Raw genomic sequence first — 12,528 nt, 5'->3', positions numbered from 1 at the left:
GTCTCCCTAAGATGGGTATTTTAATCTCTAATTTATTAAAAGATGAAATGTTGGAATGTTGGATAGATTGAAATCATTTGTCAGATCACGAAGTCCTCATAACATTTCTCAGCCTTAATAACACATCTGCTCTTAGAATGTGGTCTCTTGATAATAGCTGTCTGAAAGTGTCTGGATGTAGGGATTATTTGAGACAACAGATTTCCTTCTATTTGGAATTGAACGAGGCATCTGCTCCCTCACCGTCAGCTTTGTGAGATAGTCTCAAGGCATTCGTAAAAGGGCAGATCATTTTGAGCACGACGAGAAGGAGAAATGACCTCTGTTGACAGTATGAGATTTGCAAAGAGAAATGAAGAACTTTTAAAGGTAGTATTGTGCGCTTAGAAATATTACCCCATGGTTCCTTTTCTGAGCTGGGAAGAACACGGAGGCTGGAATAGCAGGAACAACAGAGCACTCCAAAACCAAAACCTTAAAAGACTTTGCTGGAAAACTGAGCAAGGACTCGCAAACAGTATCTGACTTGATTCGGTGCAACCAACAGAACCTAGTGGAAAGGGACAAGCACCATCATTCCAAAGGCCACAGGCCAAATTAATGTCCAAGTGCAGGAGCATATGAAATGGAATGGAGAAGTACTATCTGAAAGTCACTTTCTCCATCTTACCTTCACAGCAGAATATTCCAGAAGGTGAAGTCATAACAAAACTTTTATGCAAGCTCAAAGGTAAACCGTATATACAAAGAAAGGCAGGCATCCGTCTTTGAAGGTGCTGGACTGATAAGATAAAGACCATTATCAGCTTCTGGACTCCATTTAATGACAAAAGCTACCATTTATAGTTGGGTACATTCATTTTAAAATGATGATATGCCCTTTTATTTCCACACACACCCACAAAAATATTCTTTACATTTAGAAAGAAGTAAAAGGAAAATTTTAGCTAAGTTTCCTGATATTTGCATATTGTCATCCTACAGATAGCTCCACAGATGGCCTCGATGACTACGTCATGGCAAGGAGACAACGCTTTGATTATAAAAACCAGATTCTTCCTACGAGTCGGTCCATATTACACGTATATATACAAACATATATACAAAGAATTCATAGATTCGATACGTGGCATGGTTAAGAGAACGAGATTCTCAGATCACCTGACTGTCCGGACAGGATTGTAACAATGAAACATCAAAATGGTACCCTGCTTGAAAAGAGACAAGGGTCCATCCACTTCCCACATGGGACAACACCTAACTGTTTGGGAATAACGAGAGGTGTGATGAGAAACACCTCCCCAGCTGTCTTACGGTTTTGGGGGTGTCCTTCCTGGTTGACCCTTCTGCTCCATTTGGCACCCCTACCTTCCTTTTCGGGACCCTACATGCCTTTGGATCTTCTGCCACACGCTATCTCCTGGCAGCTCTTGGATAACTCTTCCCCTGAATCCAGATTTCGATGATCTTGTGTGGGAGGGTCAGGCACCACATCCAAGGAAGAATTTGGGTGTGTGTGTAGAGCCTCTTCCAGCTGTCCCAGGGGCTGCAAAGTGCCACCGGCATTTAATGGGAGTCAGGTGTGGAGAGCAAGAATGCTAGTTTTCTGAGCTGCCAAAGACAGTCCCACGGTTTGTTTCACCAAAATGCAAACAGCATCACACTTTTGAGAAACACCAAGCAGGGAAATCAAGTTCTGGGCTTCTCATTCATTATTTCTGAGCCCTTAGTCTTGGGCACTTTGCTTCAAGGGGGCTCAGGTCTCTGCTCCACATAGAGGATGCCCCAGTGTGTTTCTCCCACCTTGACCTTTGAAAGCATCCATCCACGCCTCTCTTGCCAATTGCAGCCAAAGATCACTGGGCAGGCCGGTGGGATTAGATCCACCCAGAAGCCAGGCAGAGGTCTAGTCGGCTTTGCTTCCTTGTCCTTTATCGCTATGTCCAAATGATTGGATTCTGCCAGATCTCTATCTACAACGCCCTTCAGAAATGCTTTACTTCCTCCCTTGACCCAGTATCAATCCCCACCGACTTCCCAAAGGCGATCTGCACCGTTTACTGGCCGCCCTACACACTGTGGCTACCATTGCTTCTGTGGAACACTCCCCACCATTTCTGAAAATCCACTGTGACGAATCCTGCTTGTTCTCACTGGAACTGTCATTCCACCCACAAGGATTCTCACACCTCTTCCCTCATCTCATGCTTCCTCTTTCCTGTCCCCTTGGTGGACCCCTGTCCCAGCCACGTTCCTCCCCTGATGGCGCCAGCCCGCATCTCCCCTTCCCTTCTCAGTACCGGCTCACCCCACCTCTGCTCCCTCCCAGCTTCTAGGCTCCGGTGACAGCACCCTCTGGAGCCACACCGGAGCCTGAGAAAAAAAGGAAAGAAAATCAATCAGATCAGTCTTTTTCTTCAAAATCCTGACCTTTTGTTCATTAGTCATTATTTTGTATTCGTTGTGATTTTTTAAAAAATACTGCATTAAAGAATCTTTATCTTTATCTTGAGTGAGTTTCTGGCAGCCCCTTACTTTGTGCACTAGAAGCAAATGCCTCACCCGCCTCGCCCTGGGCCCCCTCTCCCTCCCACTCTGCTCCTCCTGCAAGGCATCCGGGATGAAGGCTTTCAGTGCCGAGACCCGCCTGGATCCCATCCTCGGCTGCCTGCCGGCAAGCGCGCCGTGGGCGTCAGTTGCCATGGGAGAGCTCTTGTCATCTGCAGGTTTGGGGCATCTGGTCCCCCTCGAGGACCAAGGCTCGTGTGCTGTGCTCTTCCCCGCCCTGCACTTGGTACCCGCTCCAGAAAGAGCTTTGAGCCCCCAGAATACAAGAGCTGGACAGTGATGGGAACCTCAGGTCAGACACTGAGATGCTGTAATAGAAATGCGCACTTGGAGAAAATTAAGAGAAACAGACAGAACCCAAGTCTTCTCATCCTTTGACTGCTGTTTTGCTTTGACAATGAGCTGTGTGTAGGGTAGGCTTCACTCAACAGAAGGCCCGGAGGCCCGTACCTAGAGAAGCAAACGGGTGGTGGGCACATTACAGTGTCAGAGTGGCTTGGAGGCATGCCTGAGCGCCCCCCACCCCCGGCACCCAGGGCCCGGCCTGTCTGGGGCGGGGGGGAGGGGGTCGCTTTCAAAGTCTCCGCGCCCCCCAGACCCTCTCATTCAGACATCCCACCTCTTCCTCTAGGAACCGGAGACCGCACAGCTCCACCCACCTCGGCGCGAAAGCGCCCAGCGATCAGATAACAAGGTTAAGTATTTCTGAGGCATGTGGCAGAATAAATTAGCTTCATCTCACTAAGAAAGAAGACGTGCCCTATTTGCAGAGAAACACATGTGCATCCGGAAGCGGGGCTCCAGGCGCAGAACCGGCCTCTGGTGACACTGTTTGGCAAACGCACGGGGTCCGATCTTTGGGCGCCAACTCTGTGCTCTAGTGCAAGTGCTCCCGGCCGCCCTCCCCGCGGCACTGACCTGAGCTCTGAGGCCCGCAGACCCGGCAGCTGGGAATGTAGGTCAAACCCACTTGCTTTCTCCTCTGCGCCTCCTTCACCTCCCTACCAAATCCTCTCTCGCTTCCCTTCCAGCTGCTTCCCGCCTTCCCCCTGAACCCCATCCATGCTCCTAGAGGGGCCTGATGCGCCCCAGCAGCGCCAGAGCTGAAGCCAAGTCAACTTGACGCCAGTTGAGTTATTCCTCCCTGTATGTACCTTTCTAAATAGTGTCAAGGCATGGTACTTTCTTATGCAGAGCAAACACATAAATCATATATGGGGCTGTTCCAGACACTTGTAAACTGTAGTCACTTCTCTCTAAGATTTGATTATTTTGAGCATTAGACAAGCAGCAATAAAAAATCTTTTTCGACTAAAAAGGAACAGGAGAGAGGATGTAAGTGAACAGGAAGAGTCTATTGCTGTGCCATTAGGACCCACCTAAGCGCCCAGTTCTGATAAAGTTTTTCAAAAGGGGCATTAAATTGTCCTGCAAAAAGGGGGCAGGTGTATGTGGGCTGTTGGAGCAGGAGCTGAGCTGCGGAGGGGGGTGGTCTCTGCGGGTCCCTGTGCCAACCCCCTCCTCTCCTAGCATGGCCTCTGCCCCAGGCTTTAGCTCCCCGGGTTTATCCTCACCCACATCGCTTTTAGCCCCAAATTTTGACTCTGCTGAACAAGGCTTCTCTTCCTTTAAAAACAACTGGTAAGCATCCTGTACCATCAGTAGAAGTCAAGAAGAAAGACATTTAAAAATTACCATGTATCTGTCCAGACAATGTTTTGTGTTTTCTGACCTCTAAACGATGCAACTAAAAAATAAAAAATAGAAACATTTCACCATGGTTAGCAGTTTGGAGAGCTCCGATGTGAAAACAAAACCTACGGAATATGGTTTTCTTTGTTTTGTTTTTGTTTGTTTGATTTTATGTTTACTTTTTATTTAAATAAGCATAGAGTGTATTACTAGTTTCAGAGGTCGAGGTCAGGGATTCATCAGTTGCAGAGAGCACCCAGGGTCCATCCCATCACATGCCCTCCTGAATGTCCCAGAATGTGTTTTATTAAAACATAATAACGCATTATAGCCCCCCCAAAAGGAAGGAGGAGCATACGAACTCAGGAGATTAAAAAAGAGTTTCAAGTGTTCGGGAGTGCGGAAGAATAATGTTAGGGAGTGTCTTCGTTTCCCGGGCCTGAGGGATCACCACCAATTTGGTGGCTGAAAACCACAGAAATGTATCCGCTCACATCTGCGGAGGTTGGAAGTCCAAACTCAGAATCAGGAAGCAGAAACCCAGGTGGGTTTCTGTGCCGTCTCTGGAGGCTGTAGGGGAGAAGCCAATCTCTCACCTCTTCCAATGTGGGGTGATGACAGCCTTCCATCGTCCAAGGCCACAGCACTCCAGTCTCTGTCCGGTCACATTGTCTCTTCCTCTTCCATCCAGACCACCCTCTGCTACCTCTTCTAACGTGATTAGATGGAGGGCCCACCAGGATGAGGTCCTCCTCTTAAAGTCGTCAAATTCATCCCATTTAGAAAGGCTCTTCCCCCATACGAAACAACGTTTGGATTCCAGGGTTGAGGACCTGATATTGTCATGGGCTACAGGAGGCGGAAGCCCAGAACGAGCTTGTGAAAACACCTAGGATGACAGCAGTGGCTCGGTGGGCCACATCCGGAGAAAGGTGAAGACACAAAGAAGGATTCGGCTTATTTACTCATTTCCCTGTCGCTTCTAGTTTTTCTGAAAGGGACACTGGTCTTCACACTGAAAACGGTTGAACACATCACCAGACGAAGACCAAGCTGGGTGAGGAATGACGAAGTGTCTGTTGAGCCATTTTAGGGGAATTTGGACCTGCGGGTCAGGGTCTAGAAGCAGGGGCCCATGTGGGCTCAGGATTCTGCTGCCAGGAAGCTTCTGGCATTGCCCAATTTCTCATTCTCCAGGTGGTGGCTTCCATGTCACTTCTTCAAAGGGAAGTCCCTGACCACGCTAAGGATTTGTCCATGCCCCCACTGGCCCGTGAGCTCTGCAGGACTGGGATTATTTCCTTTTTCATTCCCAGTGGATACCCAGCACCTGGCACAGTCCTCGGTCCGTAGGAAATGCTCCATCACTACTTGCTAAGTGAATAATAATAGCTCCCATTTTTGAGCACGTTGTATGTGACAAGCACCCTCTGAGTGCTTTAGATGTGTTAAATCACTTAGACCGGAAGCAACAGAGCGAAGGAGGGAGAAAGGAGAATAGGAGAAGAGAAGATAGATTGACAGATGTCTCCGTTTTCAAAATCAGGGATAACAAGAAGTGGAAAAGCTGAAAATTGGGAAGCCTGACATTTATCCCCAAAACAAATCCAGAGTGAATTCTTAAACAGAGACGTTGTGAACATAAGCATAGGATGAATCTATAAAAAGGCCTGAATTTAGGTTTTCCCAAATCTGTTGCAGAAGTACAGGGTGTATAGAAATATATGTGAAACCAAATAAAAATGAAAACCTGAAACCCCTAGCCTGCTGCAATCTTTTTTTTTTTTTTTTTAAGATTTTATTTTTTTGAGAGGAAGAGCACAGGGTGGGGCAGGGGGAGAGGGATAGAATCTCAAGCAGACTCCGCACTGAGCGTGGAGCCCGGCGTGGGGCTTGATCTCCCAACCCTGAGATCATGACCTGAGCTGAAATCAAGAGTCCGACGCTCAACTGACTGAGCCATCCAGGTACCCCAAGCAATCTTGTTCTATGAGATATTGTTATGCTCCAGCCCAAGGGGACTGTGGGGACAACAGAGTCATGGGCAACATGGCAGAGTCTTGGAAAGAGCATGAGTCAAGTTGATCTGGTGACTTTGAGCAAGTGACTTAGAATTTCTAAGGTTTTCTTGACTTCCCTATGTACACATAACACAAAACTTGTTATAAAGATTAAAATACAGAACGAAGGGTTCTTACCAACGGTAAGCTTTAAATAAAGTGAGTTGACTTTTTTCTTTCCCCTCCTTTAATCTTTATTGTGTTTCGTACCAGGCCAGTCATGGATGGAAAACTGCATTTCATTCTGGTAACTACATTTTTTTTTAAGATTTTATTTATTTATTTGACAGAGAGAAATTACAAGTACACTGAGAGGCAGGCAGAGAGAGAGAGAAGGAAGCAGGCTCCCTGCTGAGCAGAGAGCCCGATGCGGGACTCGATCCCAGGACCCTGAGATCATGACCTGAGCCGAAGGCAGCGCCTTAACCCACTGAGCCACCCAGGCGCCCCCCGGTCACTACATTTTAAGGAACACAATGACAAACAACAAATCCAGCTGGAGGAAGTACACCAGATATGGGGGGGGGGAGCGCTGGAGACCACGTCTTGTTGTAACAATAGTATCGTGTTCTTCTCTAACATCTTCTAATTTTCAGATGGTTTGATGCCCTTGACAATACAATCAGGTAAGCAGAAAACTATTAATGTGACATTTTATACATGAATCCATAAATTCCCAGAGAGATTAAGGGCCCACCAAATGTCACATCATTCCTAACAACCAAGACGGGGCATGAATGCAAGTTTATCGAGTGCTCACCTAGCAATGTCTTTTTTTTTTACACTGCCTTTCTTAGAAGCAATGGTCCAAGCAACTGAGATACTCTAGAGATACTAGAGATACTAGAGATATCTAGAGATATCTAAGGGAAGACATGATAATTGTCTTAACATATGTGAAGGACTGCCATGTGGTAAAGGGAATAGACCACAGCTCCAAGTACAGACCAGACCAAGGAATGGAGATCACCACTGTTCAAGCATTAGCTAAACCTCAGGGGGGACTTTGGAGCCATTGAGGTGAGCGACCATAGACCCATGCTGAGTAGTGAAATCCTCAGGGATGCAAACCAGTGACGTCTGTTTTTGAGTACCAGTATGGATACCCCAGAATGGATACTGAACGGATCAGTATAAATCCATTCCTTTATTCTGTTGTCAAATACATAATTGTTGAGCCCCCAAAAACATGCTAGGCATTGTGGGAAATAAAGAGATAATTAAGTCACTGTCCCCGACCATGTAGATCGCCTCAAATGCCCCCCACAGCTTTAGAAATCTTCTGAGTGTTTGACATTTTTATTTAAACAGATTTTTAAGACATTTGGGCGACACGATTGGCATCAACAGTGGAGACTTCAACAACTGACAGGGAAGCTTCTATCCACCTAAATGTTGCTATATTTTCAATATCAAGCAGATCCACCAGCAAGCCCATCCGGCCGCGTGAGCGTCACGCCCGTCCTTCTAAGCTAGCACCGACAGTGTGACAGGATGGACATCATTTTGTCTTTCTCCACCCTCCTTCTGAGGGACTCATCCCACTTATTCTCGGACAATCTTGAATGCCAGCAGCCGTTGGTACGGAGGGCAGGTCACCTTCCCTCTCCCACCCCTCTGAAATGGGAAAACTGTAACCATGTGCTATTCTAAAGCATTTCAATATTTGCATTTCTAATTCCTATAAATGCTATAAATTATAAGCATTTATCTTATGAAACTTGGAAAGATCGCTATTTGTCTCAAATTATACCAGTTACACGGGCATCACACACCAGAACGCAGAATTATGGAACATATGAGACAGAAACCTGACACTCAGTTCCCTGCGATGTGTTAAACAGAGAGAGAGAAAAAAAAAATTGTACTGCTGTCTAAAAAGCTGGATAATCAGTCTGAAACCTCAAATTATAAGATTAAATCAATAAAGAAAACAATTGGAAACGTACTTTCAAATCAGAACCTCTGAAGACAGTCCAACGGACGTAACAGAGAGCTGAGTAATGAGATAAAAGCAAACACTCTTTTAAACTGCTATGGAATTCATAATCTGGATTAAATATGGATTTTGTTCAAATCCATAACTCATGTATATTTTTCTTAAAATAGCACATTGAAGTGTATTGGGAGTGTTAGGAAATAGTTGTTGCTTCTGGGAAAAAGAAAAAACAGACTACTGTGCTTAGTGGCACAGAGAGAATAATATTTTATATGATTGAAAGAAAAAAAGACTATGATTATGTTTTCCAGTAAATTAGTTTTAAAAAGCTAGACCTATGGGTTCAGAAGCAACTTCCAGCCCCCTCAACCCCCAGCAGCAGTAAGCAGTCAGAGCCTTAAGAAATCACCAGAGAACAGTTTAATGGATCAAAGTTCCAAAATTTATTAAAGTACTTGCTGATTGATTTATCTCGGACACGATCTCTGAAACCCATCCTCCCCGCAAAAGACCCAAACCTACAATGTTCACTAACCAGATTGTTTACCGTACAGTGAGAGGGCGAACACCTTCCGCGGACCCGTGTTGAGTAGATCTCGAATTCTTGCTACGACTGCCATGTGGCTGGGTATTTTGCTCTTTGATCAATGATTAATTCCTTCAAGAAGTAAAAATTAAAAGCCTTCATTGTTTCAAAAAGCTATTATTTTATTTCTGAAGCACTCTGGATCAAGGAGTGCCGTAGATTAAAGAGCCGATCAATGATTGAAAAATTGGCTTCACCTTTAGCAGCAATGAAGGGGTTTTTTTTTTTTTTTTCTTTTCAGTGACTTTAGAGGATTGACTCTTGTACCTCCAGACTAGGAAAGAGACTGGTCAGATTGTATTTAATTAATGAATATCAAATCAGGATAAAACTCTGCTTGATTTATGCCCTACCTTTGGCAGTCACCCGTTTCTTGTCTGAACTGCCACTTTCAAGTTCAGGATAATGTGATCACATCCGATTTGGACCCTCAGACTTCTCTTATTGAAGCCTCCATACATTCGGCTCCCATGATCTCAAATGACTTGTTACTAAACGAACATAATGCCGGATCCTATTTAGAATTGTAGAATGAGTACAGAATCCTATCACGGAAGAGGTCCGGACCCATCGTTCTTAATCTGGTCCACTTTTGCTCAAAAGAAAATCCATCCCATGGTTCAAAATGCTAAAGGGGAACAGATTCTGTCCTTTTCCTTCAGGTCACATTCCCGGTTCTCCCAACTCTGTACTCTGAGAGAATCTCTTACATATTCAACCTAAACTCTTCATAGTTCAGTTAATACCCATTGATTCCATTTAAGAATGGCATGGTCCCATTCTTTGTGTGAGACCATCATGCCCAGAAGGACTAGAATGGACAGTCCTACAGCCCTCAGTGGAATCCTTCCCTCAAAGTCCTGCTCTACTGCTCTCACCAGAGATGATTTGCTTCAAAGTCTATACTCCATAGTTAATGCCTTTCAGAAATCTGAACTACATATTTTCATGGTGAGCATGTTTTAGACGTCAGCCCTTGGCACCTACTCTGACCGTGATCTTATTAGCTCTATGATCTTGGGCAAATTGCTTACTAGGGTGTGACTAACACCTTCTGCAGAAGTTTGTTGAGAAAAGACAGAAAATAAAGCACTTGTTTCCCTGTGCTTAGCACACTGCCTAAATCCTCGATAAGTAGTACTCGGCATCACTCCAGTAATTTATAAGCTTGGTTATCAAACCTATAGATTTAAATGTTGGGTAGTAATTAGTGTACAGAATTACCATGAGCTAGAAAGTTAACTTTCATATGGAAGTTCACAACTGAATGAGGGACGCCTGGTGGCTCAGTCGGTTAAGCATCTACCTTCCTCTTGGGTCGTAAGCTTGGGGTCCTGGGATTGAGCCCTGCATCAGGCAGGGGCGGGGGGTGGGGGTGGGACCCTGCTCAGCAGGGAGTCTGCTTCTCCCTCTGTCTCTGAAACCTCTCCTCCTCCATTTGTGCTCTTGCTCTCTCTCCCCCTCAAATGAATAAATTAAAAGTCTTTTTAAAAACCTGAAAGATACCCAGGTTGAGACTTAATATTGGTTCCCATCCAGTGATTCTAAATCACTTCCTAATGGTACTATAATAACACGATCAGCACCAGAAACACCCTAGTGCCTTAGAGAGTTTTGGGAGAGCAGAGGGGTAGTGACTTCACAGCTGGCCCACCCAGGACAAGCCATACTCCCAGGTGGGCTCAGGCTCTCCGGACTAGCCCAGCACTCTGCAAGTGCCTGTTCTGCTTCCCCTCAAATGCTCACATGTCCTTTCACCCATTTAGGGAAGGGTAAGATGAGAGAGAAGGGAAACTGAGGGAGTGTGGTCACAATTAGACGATGTCCGGGAGGAAGGTGAGACGGGCTGCTGCAAGCAGCCTGACTTTGAGCTGGGTCCTGTTTGCGGGAGCCGGTGCAAAATGTGGGGCCACGAGTGGAAGAGGGGAGAGCCCCAAGAACACAGTCACAGCATCCTCTGGGGCGGAGAAAGCTTGTCTTAACACCCGCATCTCAGAGCGAGCTTCGTGCTGTGCTCGTGTGTGCTGAGCTCGGGACGGGCAAAACCCTGGTGAAATGACACTTTTCCTTTCCAAAGCATCAACTATCAAATGATATTTTTTTAAGCTAATAATTAACAGATAGATACGAAAGAAAGAAAGATGAGGGAGGCAGGGGAGAAGGATTATACGTTGATCTAACTGTAGCTACAGAATCACGAAGGAAATTTTTCGTTTCAAAAGTGATTTATTGGGACACCTGGGTGGCTCCATTGGTTAAGCATTAGCCTTTGGCTCAGGTCATGTTCTTGGGCTCTTGGGATCAAGCCTCACATTGGGCTCCCTGCTCAATGGGGAGCCTGCTTCTCCCTCTGTCTGTTGCTCCCCCTGCTTGTGGGCTCTCTCTCTCTCAAATAAATAAACAAAATCTTTTTTTAAAGTGATTTATCAAAACAAGCCTTATAGTATTCACCAATAAAGCAGACAAAATTAGGAGGTTGACCATTTTTCAAATCTATGGTATCTCGCTCTACAGACATTGCCCCAAAAAGGAAGAATTTTGGTTTTCAACTTTCAAAAATTCCATTTCCAGAGGTTAATCATATTTTAAATGATTATTAGATGTTCTTCCTGTAGAAGGCTTGGCAAAGGGTGCAAAATCTCCGTGGTTTGAAGGTCAAATACCAAAAGAATAGAAGCCTGGTTTACCTACTACCCACTGAGCACCAAATCCTAGTTTTGGATGTCAGTCACCAGTCTCTTTTGGATGTCTCAGGACCCCATTTCCTAAACTCAAGAAGTGTGACAGCTCGAAGGACCTTAGATGCTCCCTGGTCCCATTTTCTAGTTTTACCCTGGGGACCTAAGACCCTCAGAGAAGTAGGTAACTTGTCCAGATCCCCGGTTAGTAATTAGCAGAACCAGCCCGGAAGGGAGGTCTCCTGAGTCCCAGTTCAAAGCTTTTTCGACAACAACATGTATCTTCTCTTGACAGAAACAGAACCTGCATCAGAAGTCTCCTGAGAGATGCCATGCGTTTTTTTTTTTTTTTTAAGTGTGATGCATTTTTTTTTTTTTATTCTACTTTGAGAAAAACGCTGCCAAAGGGTTCTCTAGGGAGCAGAGCCTCTATAAGGAGAGGACGGCTTTCATGCTTGGAGATGGCAATGAATAATCATCCGTTTAACACCTAGACTGCATCCCAAAGGCCACAACTACCCTGGGGAAGATGATCAGATGGAGAGCATCTGAACTGGGTTTGGGAGAAAGAGACCTAGGGAAAAGTTGAGGAACTTAGCAGTCAAGAGGTGTTGGAGAAGAATTGAATAGTGCACAAGACTAGGAAATGAAAGAGCTGTATGTAGCCAAAGAGAAGCTCAGATCATTCTAGCTCTTGTCACCATAACAGTGTCTTTATACATCTGTAAAAGAGCTCTTCTTTATATTTATGGAGAGCCTATTAAAGGACTAAGCAGATACCTTTTGATTCTCCTGGGGGGTGGGGGCAGGCATTTTAGTGTGTGTGTGTGTGTGTGCGCGCGCGTGTGTGTGTTTCATCCACTAAACTCTAGGGAAGTAGGGGACAGAGGGAGAATAAGAGTCCAGATGAGGCCAAACAAAAGGAAAAGCACCAAGAAATGGATAGAACTGAAAACCTTGTGGCCACATGAGACAAACAGCAAGACAAACTGGTGAACAGTTTCC

This window comes from Mustela lutreola, chromosome 14 (assembly GCF_030435805.1).
Source record: "Mustela lutreola isolate mMusLut2 chromosome 14, mMusLut2.pri, whole genome shotgun sequence".
NCBI classification, from domain to species: domain Eukaryota; kingdom Metazoa; phylum Chordata; class Mammalia; order Carnivora; family Mustelidae; genus Mustela; species Mustela lutreola.
Note: the sequence above shows the minus strand (reverse complement) of the source record.